The following is a 12,065-nucleotide window of genomic DNA, read 5'->3' as shown; positions in this document are numbered from 1 at the left end:
TAATCTTTTGCCTGATTGGTTTATAGATAGCTTTACTTTTATTTTCTATTTCGTCCTGGATGAATACTTCATATTTAAATGGTTCAAATGTTGTCAGCTTGAAGTATTTTACTTATTTACAAAATAAAAAGTTATTTAAAGAAATTGCCCCCCGCTCTCCAAAGAAGGCCTTTGCAGTCACTTACTCTCATGGTGGGACCCAAATTTGTTCACTTTTCTTCTTCCCCTTGGCCATGTGCTTCCAGGGAGGTTCACTATAGCATTTAAATTGCCTCTTGCCCCCCCACCCCCTCATCACTTCTATAACACTTCCATTGGTGAGAAACTTTCCCCTTTTCTCTTTGCCCATCTGAAAAAAAATGTGTCTAAAGTGTCAGCTGCCCTCCAACCCAGATGCCATATTTAGGATACAAATGTGAGGAGATGACAGCGTTGTAAAATGGAGCCCGTGCTGAGATTATAATTAACATTTCCAACCTACATCACTCTCCCTCCCACTTCTCCTTTGCTCTCCCCTATTCACTCACTCCTGTACGATAAATTTGGGGGGGGGGGGTAGATAGAAGAAAGGAGAGAAGGCGAGAAAGAAAAGAAAGGGAGATGGAGGAGGAGGAGAGAGTGAGAGAGAGGAGAGGGTGACCAAACGGAGGGAGGGAGGGGGAAACGGCGTATGCTTGTATACAACCCTGATTTCCATTTTTTTCCCAACTCGTAATGTATTTAATTCAAGTGAAACGTAATCATGACGTGTCGTGTCATTAATCTCCTCGCCGCCTCTCCCGTAAGTACACTGAGTCTTTACTTTCAACATATACCCTATATCTTCATTTATCTATTTCATTTTTTCCCACTACTATGTTTACACAGCCCGTGTGTATACTTTTACACTCGGTGGCATGACACAGCGGTGATGAAACATTTCCAAAAATGGAGAATTTAACTGCGACTCTTGTTGCCTTTTTTCTCCCCACTCTCTCTCGCGAGCGGGATAATGGTAGTTGTTGATGTGTGTTTTTTGTTTTTTTTTGTATCTCTGCTTCTTGCATGTGCAGTTAGCTCTCTCACGGGCAAGCACACGCTGCCTGAGACGCGCGCCCGCGCGCGTGTTAACATGTGGAGTGATTGGCATGAAGCACGTATGTATGGTATGTATGGAAGCGCGCGCGCGCTCCGGACACTTTCCGTGGGTCATGTATGTTTAAGCCCGGTGTGATGTCGGTGCGCGCGTGGACCGCATGCGTGTTTTTAAGCCTCGTTCTCATGTCCGTGACGTGACCATAAAATAGAGCGAAAAGAATGAGGAAAATAGGGTTTTTTTACAGAAAAAAAAACTGTTTGAAGAAGTAGACTAGGTGGTTCGGGGCGACTTTAAAAAGGTCGCGAGCGCTCCTAAAGTGTCGCGGAGTGTTTAAAAGATTTGTTGCAAAATTTTGCAACTTAAACTAAGTTGAAAGCTGCTGTCAGGATGGTGGCAGGGGTGAATTTATGGCAGCGCTTCATTAAACACCGCGAAAGTAAAGTAAATAAAAACAGATATGAAAGCAGGATTCCAAAAGTGTTTTTTTTCTTATGTGAGTTGAGTTGAAAATGGACGCTATTAGACTAACTCTCTTTGTTGGACGCACATTAAAAGGCATTGTGTGTGTCGCTGTTTTAGAGGTTTTGAGCGACGCTTTTCTCTTTCTTTTTTCTTTTTTTTTCGTACTACAGTGTTTACTATCCGGCGTTTAGCTGTCCTAACATCACAGCAGAAAGCTTGCAGGTTTGGAAACCATGAAGAGAAGTTAGCCAGCTTCAGCTTTGATGTTAAAAATAAAACGCATCTTTTTTTTCGGATGCTATTTAGCTTTTTTGGGGGGGAACGGATGTCGCTTGGCGATTGGCACAGGGTTAAAAATGAAATCCATGATGGCACTTTTCTTTTTTTTTTTGATAACCCTCCTCCCCCTTCCCTCTCACTCACTCGCCTTTTTCTCCCCTCCCTTAATCTTTTGTATAGAAAATTTAGGAACAAAATGGAGCAGGAGAGAGAGCGATAGATAGGCTGACATGACACTCGCACCCCTCCGACTTCTCCTCCAAACTCCCCCCTCTCCTTCCTCCTCTAATCGCATTCTTTTTCAGTGGGATCCAATCTGCGGGGCAGGGTTAATCTCGTTTTAGTCGGGCTGTTTATTAGTGCATTGTTTGTTGATGGTTATTTATTTCATTAATGTGCCTCTAATTGAGATGGCCGCGAGAGGAGGAGGAGGATAGAGGGGAAAGGAGCGCTGCTGAAAATGGTTGCGCGTTATTGACGCACATCACAGGGGCGAGGAGGAAATTCCTCTCGAGATAAGGCGCAGACGTGTCATCTGGCGGACCCAAAAGACACTCCCGTCGCACTTTTCTATATCCAGTGAAATATGTTCAGAAATGTCCTAGTTTTATTTTCACATCCTAAATGTCACCGTCCAGAGAGCTGCGTGTGTTCACAGTGGAAGTAGGCTGACATTGCTGGCTTGTCCTATAATGAGATACATTTTTTAAGCATCCTCAAACTCTTTTTTTTTTTTAAACCAAACTTTTATTTTCCACTTTGACTTTAAATTTTACTTTTTTTATTTTGTAGGAATGTCAACTTTAGATTCAGTTTGTCACATTTAGAACCACACATAAGTCAGTTTGTCAATTAGATTAATAAATAGACAATCAATAAGAAACCCATTCCAGATTGGTGGACCAGTTCTTCCATTTCAATTTTTATATTGTTCAATTCAATTCACTTTATTTATATATTGCCAATTCACAACACAACCCATTTCAAGGCACTTTACAGTTCACTAAGTCATACAGTCACATTGATTCAAAGTTTTCTATCTAAGGAAATCCACTTGATTGCATGAATTCAAGCCTTCACACTAAGCATGCTTGTAGCGACAGTGGAGAGGAAAAACTCCCTTTTAACAGGAATAAACCTCCAGCAGAACCAGGCTCAGTGCGAGCGGCCATCTGCTGAGGCCGACTGGGGTTCAAGGAGATAGAATCAGAGATACTAAAGTTTTGTCTAAGCAAAAGCAAGGCTTTTTTTTAGCTACTGTATAAACTCTCAAACTTAACACTATTTCGGACATTTAAAGTGAAAAAGCTTCCTGGACGGGAAATGAAATGTCTTCAAACTTTTTTGATTATTGTTTGCGTGTTTTGAATTGAATTTACCCACAATCATGAAATTTGTTCTCTGCATTTTGACCCATCCCCTTACCGTTTGACCCCTCCCCATGTTGTATTCAGGGAGCAATCAGGGGTTAAATGTTTTGCTCAGGAGCCCAGAGTGGAGGCTGTGGGGATCAAACTGAGAACTTGCAACCTTCTCAGAGCACAAACACACTGCTCTAACCCACTAGGCCAACACACCTCTCATATCCTTGCAAAGAAATACAACAAATATGGATTTGAGGAAAACCTCTAGAACAAACGAATGGAGAAGCTTGTGAAGAAAAGCAGAAGGGCCAAATCAACTTCTTATAATAACATATTGTCCTTATATCCATTTGAAATGATTTTCATGCTCCTCCCCACCTACTGTTTCTGCCAAGATGTGGCTATCTCCAAGCAGCTGGACTCACGAGGCTAATGGAGCTCATAGAAATCACATGTTGATTTTTTTTAAGCATGCAAGGTTAATAAACCCTTTGCAACCCAGATGCGTCAGAATCCATATATAAAACAGCTTATTTGTACTTATTCCTACTGATTCCAGGTGATCTGGTCGGTTCGGTGTTATACACATTTAGCAGGGTATTAAACTTATTTCTTCAGTGTGTTTTTAGTCCCATTATTTGTAAAATCCAACAGTTAGGGTACTACTTTATACTTTGTTACTCCACTCTGGATTTACTGTTTAAATTAATCCAAACAAAATATACCATATGATGGTTTCCTAAAATAGAAATAATTATTTAATCTCTACCGTAAAGAATGATGGCTGAGTATTTTCTAGCAGATTCCTGATCTCAGTTTTTTTGTAAAGCTTTGACCTGTGCGTACATTTGCTCTATTTAATGGTGGTAAAACATTGTTTTACCTCTATGTCTTTAGCATCATACTGTATATTAGTAATTTAACCAGATGGCATGGCCTAATATTGTTGTAGCTGACATATCTAAATCTTGTTTAAATTAATAAAGCAGAGCATCTTTGTTCCCCCTTTATGCTATCAGGTGAAGCTTTATTCTACCAGCTTCAGCCAGCAGCAGACATGCCTTGACATGTCCTTATTAATAACGTTTTCTTTTGAACAGCTTCATAGCTTCATACATTAGGGGCCAGAACAAGTTCAGGGTCAATCTATGGTGTACCAACAGGAAAATGAAAGAACAAAACATCCATATTTTCCAAATAAATCACAGAAGGCAGACTTGCTAAAATGCACATATTGTAGCCTATATATGATACCTTAGTTAATGGTATAGTGGACAATCTTCTGAGTTTGAATTCCTGTTGCTCATCTTCTTTATTTTAGTATTTACGTATTCAGTTAGCTTCAATTTCAGCCATTCATTTTAGTTACATGATTCTAAGCGTGTTGCAAAATGACTGAGAGTCGCAAGAAACAAACAGCCTTCAAAATTTTTTGAGAGGATGAGGGCTTCAGAAGAAGGAAATAAGTCTTGGCTATATTTTGGAGATTCTTTCACTTTATGACGGAGCTAGAGTCACTTTAAAACTGACCAGCCGTAGCCAAACGATGCCCACATTTCCTGAAAAGTTATCCACACATACATCATTACATATATTAAACAGGTTTAGTTGTTATTTATATTTAATTACATATGCGACTGATGTAAAAAGACTCATAGCTTTCCTTTTTCCTTCAGAAAGCATACAATTAGTTATATAAAGAGCATAAATTCTGTTTTTGTGATCCTAAAATCATTACTGTATATTTTTTGCAATTGTATGGTAAATCAATTAACCAACAATTGTTGTCAATGTAATTAAGATATTCCACTTAAGAGTCTCACTGCTGCCACCCTGGGTTATCCGTGGAACAGCTTGTTCCACACGTGGAAAATTACATCCACATGGGATCAACGCATCACCTCGCAGGGGTGGACAGTGATTGGCCACAGCCACCTTTGGCCTCCCATCTAACGCCACCCCTGATTCTGACACAGCACTGATCTGAATAGATATATATGTATAACTGTCTGTTACCTTCTTCTGTCAGTAACAACATTCACACTGAAGAGTGGTGTTGTGAGTGAGGCCTGGTATCGCCTATTTATTCTGCTTTTAATAATTGAACAGGAATAGATTTGGAAGTTTCTTTTGGAAGTAATTTGGTGGATCTTCAAAACGGCATTTTGTGAAAAGGGCGCTTCTAGTCAAGACTGTTACAAAGGAAAACACATGGAAAGCAGAGGTGTTCAAGCGGATAATTGGCTTGTTGAGGTCACCAGCTAATGTCCTGTAGGGAAAAGCACAATAAAAAAAAAAAGAAAGATCAAACTTTGGATTTCTTCTTTTCTTCTAATCAAACCCAAAGAGTTGAAGTCCTTCCCTTCACCTCTACAGGTTGTCTGCTTTTTTCTTACAACATGATGATTTCTGTTGAAACCCTTTGCAGGTACTCATCAGAATCCAGCTGCACTAATGAACATTAAACACTGGCCCAACATTAAAAAGGGTCTAATGGGTTTTGCTCATTCCGACCCCTATCTGCTTTTTGTGTTCAAGTGGTGTCCTCCTGCTCCTGCGCCACCATCAATGCCGCCTACTTACTATCTTTGTGTGTGTTTAGTACTGCACTGTACTTGAGGGGGCCACACACACATACACTTCTGCACGCCATCCAATCCAGGTGGCTCCTGGGAACAAGATTGTATGCGAAGGAGAAAGAGATGGAGTAAAAGGGAAAGGAGTGTAGCACCAATCAAGGCTTCTGATTGATATAATTGGGTCATTAGTGCGCTGCGGGAGAGGCACCTGCTTGCCCTCAGTTAGGGAGAATCTACTGCATTGTGACATTTGGAGACTGTTGAGAGTTCTGCCTGCTGCTCGGGATTACTGTGTATTTAGAGCATTGGGGTCTTACTTATATAGCCTGACACTTTTGACGCCCGTATTGAGTTAGCAGAGTACTTTTCAAACATTCTAGCTAAGGAAGTGGACAGATATTTCATGTTCCCTCCCCTATATGTAATTGGAGTGGTAATTTTTTAGTAAAGACAGCAAACCGAGGAGCTCAGGAGACGCCTGCTGTGATTTTAAACAGTGAATCCAAACAGCAGAAGCCTGGAGATCAAATGCTCTATTTTTAAGCACTTTGAATTGTTCTTGTACTGAATTGTGCAACACAAATAAACTTGCCTTGCCTTGCCCTAATAGTCACTGATTAGATGTCTAGTCGTTGACAAGAGTAACTTTTTAACTGTTTACTGAAAATGTATTATGTCAAATGTGATTTTCAACTTAAAGAGTAGTCATATAGTTTGTGTTCATTTTTTTAGTAATCAACAGTTTGCGTATTTGTTTTTTTATTTCTCGTTCATCCACATACGTAAGTCAATGCTGTTTTTGGGAGCATGTTGGCGTCCAGTTTTTGGCTTTAGGCCAATCAGCCAGAAGACATTTACCTGTATTTGCTTCCAGTAAACATCAAATCGCATCATTTAAATCTCTTACATAACCAATTTCCAAATTTACTCTAAAAAAATTTCCATTGAGATAATTGATGTAGGCAGAATTTATTTCCTTCCCTTTTTTTTTCTTCCAAACTTTTGATTAACAAGTGGAAATAATACTTCTCTGGTCTCACATCACTGCTGTCCTGGTGAAGAGGACTTGGTCCAGTAAGCAAAACCTACTCCTTCTTTTCCAGCCTGCATTGACCAACAGTTAAATAAGTAGGCCTGTACCATAGTTTACATTTGCACACTGAACTTGGGACTCATCGTGCAGACAAAGGCCTTATTATTTCAGGGCTTTTATTTCACATTTCCTTTTTGCAGGGTTTAATAATATTACAACATCTGCAAACAAATCTGGACTTGAATGCACAAGTCAAAAGATTTGCTGTGGGTTGCTTAGCTGTCTACACTTGGATCAAAATTATACACAGTAGCTTATGTAAATATATATACATAGCTCTGCATAGATACTTCAATAGCACATAGCAAAGGGAGTAGTTTTAAAAATTGGACTTTCATTCAGATTGGTTTACTGGCAAGAATTTTGCACTTAAACACAGACCACAGTTAAATGAGAGAGTCTTAGGGCCATTTAGAGATGTATTTATCCCGCTTTATCTGCTATACAGTCTTAATTTGCACTTGGAACATTCTCCTGTTATGACACCTAACTGTGTTTCAAACATAATTGAGCTGATGATGTGTGGATAAGTTAAGTATTTAACTTTGTAATTTCCGTGTACTGCCCTTACTCCTAACACAGGATGGGGAATGTTAAAGCTTTTTTCTGGTTCACCACAGATTTCAGTTTCTGTGTTTTCCTGGCTGTTCTTGGGCATCCCCAACCAGTTTTTATATAAAAAGATACCGCCATAGTCCCTCCAGCATGTTCTGGAGGGTCCCGTGGGCTTCCTCCTGGTGGCACTTGCCTGGAACACCTTGAGACGTCCAGGGGCTTCTAAAACAGATGTCAGAACCATCTTAATTGACTCCGTCTGATGTGGAGAAGGATAGGAAGCTAATTTCAGCTGCTTGTATCAATGATCTGGGCCTTTTGGTCATGACCCAGATTTCTTGATCATAGGGGAGGGTAGGAATGTAGATTTAGGGGTGAATGGAGAGGATTGGTTATTGAAATATATGTTGATAAAGATCTGTAACAAAAAACAAGATTTCTTGATTGACAAATCAGGCTATAGAAAAGGCCTTCAAATACCCTGACTTTAGTCCCATTGGGTCTGAAAATGTCTTGGTGGGGATATTGGGCATCAAAAACACAGGAAAGCTGTTTTGTGGGACCATGTTCAGTACGTCTGGATAAATAGGATGATATCTTTGTTACCTATGTCCTTTTAAACCTTGTGTAAAACTCCCAACAGTCTGTGCTACACAGAAATAAAGCATGAACCCATATTTGAGATGCAGAGATCCAAGTTTTATAGCCGACACATTTTTCCGTTCAATTTTTCTGGGACAAAAGGCCATAACACACTCTGTGTGTGTGTGCGGGAGAGAGAGAGAGAGAGAGAGAGAGCTGTTGTTGATAAAAAAAGGCTTTATTATTTGAAAATAAAGCTGAAATTATTTGGTATTTTTTTAAAGCTTTCCATCTGCCTGTCTAGGATATCTTACATGAGACATTATAACTTCACTACGCATTGCTATTAGTCTCTAATTTTAAATAAGAGACTATTAGAAATTAGAGGCTACTCTGATTTGAGAAAATGGATCCTTACATCAGTGTTGATGTTTTCTTAAAACCTCCCTGCATTGTTGTTTAATTCCAGCCAATTTAAATACATTTCTTCCAGAAATGTTGTTATTTTATAGATTTAAATGGGCCTCATTTTGCATATGTCTTCCTTTTCTAAACAACAAAACTCTTATAAAGCATAAAATTCCTCAGGAACTAAATTAGCAGAATTGTCCGAGGTTTAGCACGCAGGGTTAGTTAGCACCCCCGTCGAACAGCTGACATGGCATTGTGGGAAATGTTTCTTTCGGATTTGCCTCATACATCTTGATTGACTTGATTTCAAACGCTTTGCTTCCTCGGTAGAAAACTTCCACCCTGAAGAGTGTTGTGGTTCCTGAAACCTGAGGTTATTCACTATTCAGAAAAGGATTGAAATTGAGGGTTCCAAACCAGTCGGTCACCGCTCAAATGTGTGATTTTGGTGTGCCTTTTGATTTGTGAATCTCTACTTCAAATTCAATGGAAAATTAAACAGATTACCCAATTGTTGTCCATGTCTTCCAAAATGTATTTTTGTTTTCAACCCAAACTGATTGACACTGATTGGTTTAACCTGCCAATTACTGATCAAAGTAGGACTGCAACTTAAAAATATTTTGAAAATCGTTAGAGTTGAAAAGTCGAGGATTTTTTTTTTGATTAACCAATCAATAATCTTTAAAGAAAATTACAACATTAAATGTTGCAACAAGAAGGTTCCGGGTTCCATTCCCGGAGGGATTCCCGGCCCGGGGTCTTTCTGCACTGAGTTGGCATGTTCTCGCTGAGCATGCATGGGTTTTCTCTGGGTACCCCGGCTTCCTCCCTCAATCCAAAAACATAACTGTTAGGTTAATTGGCTTCTCTAAATCCTCCTTAGCTGTGAGTGTGTGTGTGAATGGTTGTTTGTCCTGTTTGTCTCTGTGTTGCCCTGCGATAGACTGGCGACCTGTCCAGGGTGTACAGGTGAGATAGGTACCGCCCCCCCTCGCAACCCCGACTGTGATCAAGGGTGACAGAAAATGGGTGGATGGTTAAACCAGGAGAAACTCAAACTTTTCCATTTGAGGAGTTCTGGAAAGAGCATATTAACAGACGATAACACATTTTTTATCTTGATTTTAAAATGATTTTATATATAAATATTTTTTTACAATCCTGGTGTAGCTACTGCTCTAAGTGGGTTTCTCTGTCAGTTACAGGCATGTTTTAGAGTCTCTACTGTCCAGTTAACGATTAATCGAATACTAAATGATTAGACGGTTATTTTTATAATCGATTAATCATGATTAATCCAACAAATTGTTTCGGCCCTAGGTAACACCCAGCTTTAGTAGTAAACTGTTCCATCATTGCAGAGCTCGTCACTAAATGGCACACATAACGAGGCCTTTCAATTTCAGCTTGTCTTTGTTTCGAGTGGACAACTTCTCATAGTAGACCTTGTTCTTAGTAAAAAAAATAAAAAGAATGGAATCGTACTTTAAAAATAACCCCATTACATAACTATTTCTGTCAAAGGATCTAAGACATATATATAGCTTAATGCAGTGCGCTTCAAGCAAAGTGTCACTTAGAAAGAGAACACAGGCTTAGTAAATTTCCCTAGAGTGAATAAGGAATCAACTCGTTATTACAGTAATGTTCGTTTTTTTTTTCTTACGTTGTAAGGAGCAATGTTCTTTATCAGGTGTCTGATTTATGTGGTGCACATAGTGGTACACTGCAACCAGGGGGTCGTTTTGTAGGCTCCCCAAGCTTGGAGCTGTGTTTATTAAAAGCTCTCATGAAAAGATTTAAAATGATTTGGAAGTGTGTCCTAATCTATCTTGAATTGATTGACAATTCCTTGGATCGGTTTGGATCTATGATCAGGTAGGTGTTGGTTATGTCTCATCTCTTCCCTTTATTTCTCTTCCCCTGAGCCCAGCAGGAGATCTTCAGTGTGAGAACTTTCAGGGAGACCACACTCATATATTTCCTTGAATCCCCCCCCTGCAAAGGCTTCAGTCTTTCAAAGCCAAATCTGACGAGTCAGTCAGCCCTTCCCACTCAGTGGTTCACAGTCAGCGTGGCCCGTGTGACTCGGAGCCACTGTCTTGTTTTTTTCTGCTGAGACACTATGATGTTTTCAACGTTCAGATTCGCTTGCTCAGATCTGGCGCTTTTGCGACGTTCCCAGAACAGTGAGCTGAAGCTGCAAGTGAGTGTCATCCTGTCTTCCCTGCCGGAGGAGGAATTCATTCAAAAAACAGAGGAAGCAAAAGCTTGAGAGGATGTTAAGAGGTGAGAAATGAGAAATCAAGTGCAAGGGTAAAGAGGAATTGAACCAAAATGTAAGACAGTGAGACAGTGTTTCATCAAGATTTTGCTCACAAAGCTGACCTTCAGATGAATAAGAATGAGTCAAGCGCATACAGAAAGTCCCAAGATGACCCCCACACCAGTTCTCAATAATTTACTCTAAACAGTGTTTAGTTTTGTTGTTTTCACACCAAAAAGGGACAAAAAGGAACATTTTCTGCACTAGAAACCTTCCAGTCACATCTTTAAAACATTACTGTCGGAGACACAGTGGGAGACTCTCATCCTTATCGCTGGTGAAGGGGGGAAGAGGGAGAGCGTAAGCCAGGAAAAGTTGAAGTGAAGCGTCAGGGGTTCAGGGAAAGGTGAAATAAAGGAAATGAATACCGTCTGTGGAGAAGCTTGCCACGTGACCACACAAGGAAGAAACAGGGCCAGCTTGTACGGTACCTCACAGAGAACAGTATGCCTTCACTTCCTTTCTTGGTCCCTGTTCCTTTCTTTTGTACTCTCTTTCTCTTGTGTGTGTGTGTGATTCTGTTCTCACACCAAACGCTATCCTCAAGGGATGCCTTACCTGATATATTCTATCTCTCTGGAGATGATATCAAGCAATACATGGAACAAATGACCTGGATGGATGAACCTGGAAAGATACAAGGCTTGGACAAGTATTCCCAAATTATGCATATTTCTCTCTAACACAAAAAGAAAACGTTTTAAAATGAGGATTACTTACAAAGGGGAAAGGCCAAAACCAACCATTCATAATATAAAAAGATTTTGCCACACTTAGGGGCAACATTTGCTCTTCAAATATTTGCGATAACTGGAAGTGTTTTACCATCCTGTGGAAGAATCTTGGTCCACTCTTGCCTGTAGATCTGTCTATATTCTCCCACAGTTGAGTGTTTTCTTTCAGTCATTTTGTATTCATATCGGTGGGTCTCTAAAAGACATAATACCTGGACTTTGACTGAAGTGTTGCTTTCTAGTTCTTTCAGCCTACTTCAGGCTGGCTCCATTCAGGAGGAAGTTAGGCCTTGATGTGGCAAACTAAACGCCACTGTTGCAGCAATGGTTAATTGCAGGTACAGGTATGATGGACAATATTCTTTCAGCTCTAAATTCCAGGAGGATCATCTCATCTATTAGTTTTCCCACATCCTTCTTTTAATTACATGCTAACCTAATGGCATCATTGTTGTCCTGTCCTTGTAAATTTCCTTTTGCTGACATGTGCATCACCTCTATATGTTCATATATATGTATGTTTCTCTCTCTCTCTCTCTCTCTCTCTCTCTCTCTCTCTCTCTCTCTCTCTCTATCTATCTATCTATCTATCTATCTAT

General features: G+C 39.9%; 1 protein-coding gene across 1 annotated transcript in view; it reads left to right on the top strand.

Annotated features, from left to right (window-relative positions):
* The first annotated feature begins 629 nt into the window (after positions 1-629).
* Positions 630-12,065, top strand: part of LOC107102122 (zinc finger protein 536-like) — a 30,144-nt gene continuing 18,708 nt past the window's right edge. Inside the window, exon 1 of the mRNA XM_015401302.1 lies at positions 630-781. The gene's annotated coding sequence lies outside the window, so the exon portion shown is untranslated. The remainder of the gene's footprint in view (positions 782-12,065) is intronic.

This window comes from Cyprinodon variegatus, unplaced genomic scaffold (assembly GCF_000732505.1).
Source record: "Cyprinodon variegatus isolate N-32 unplaced genomic scaffold, C_variegatus-1.0 Scaffold1206, whole genome shotgun sequence".
Taxonomy (NCBI): domain Eukaryota; kingdom Metazoa; phylum Chordata; class Actinopteri; order Cyprinodontiformes; family Cyprinodontidae; genus Cyprinodon; species Cyprinodon variegatus.
This window is presented reverse-complemented; position numbering and strand designations above follow the sequence as displayed.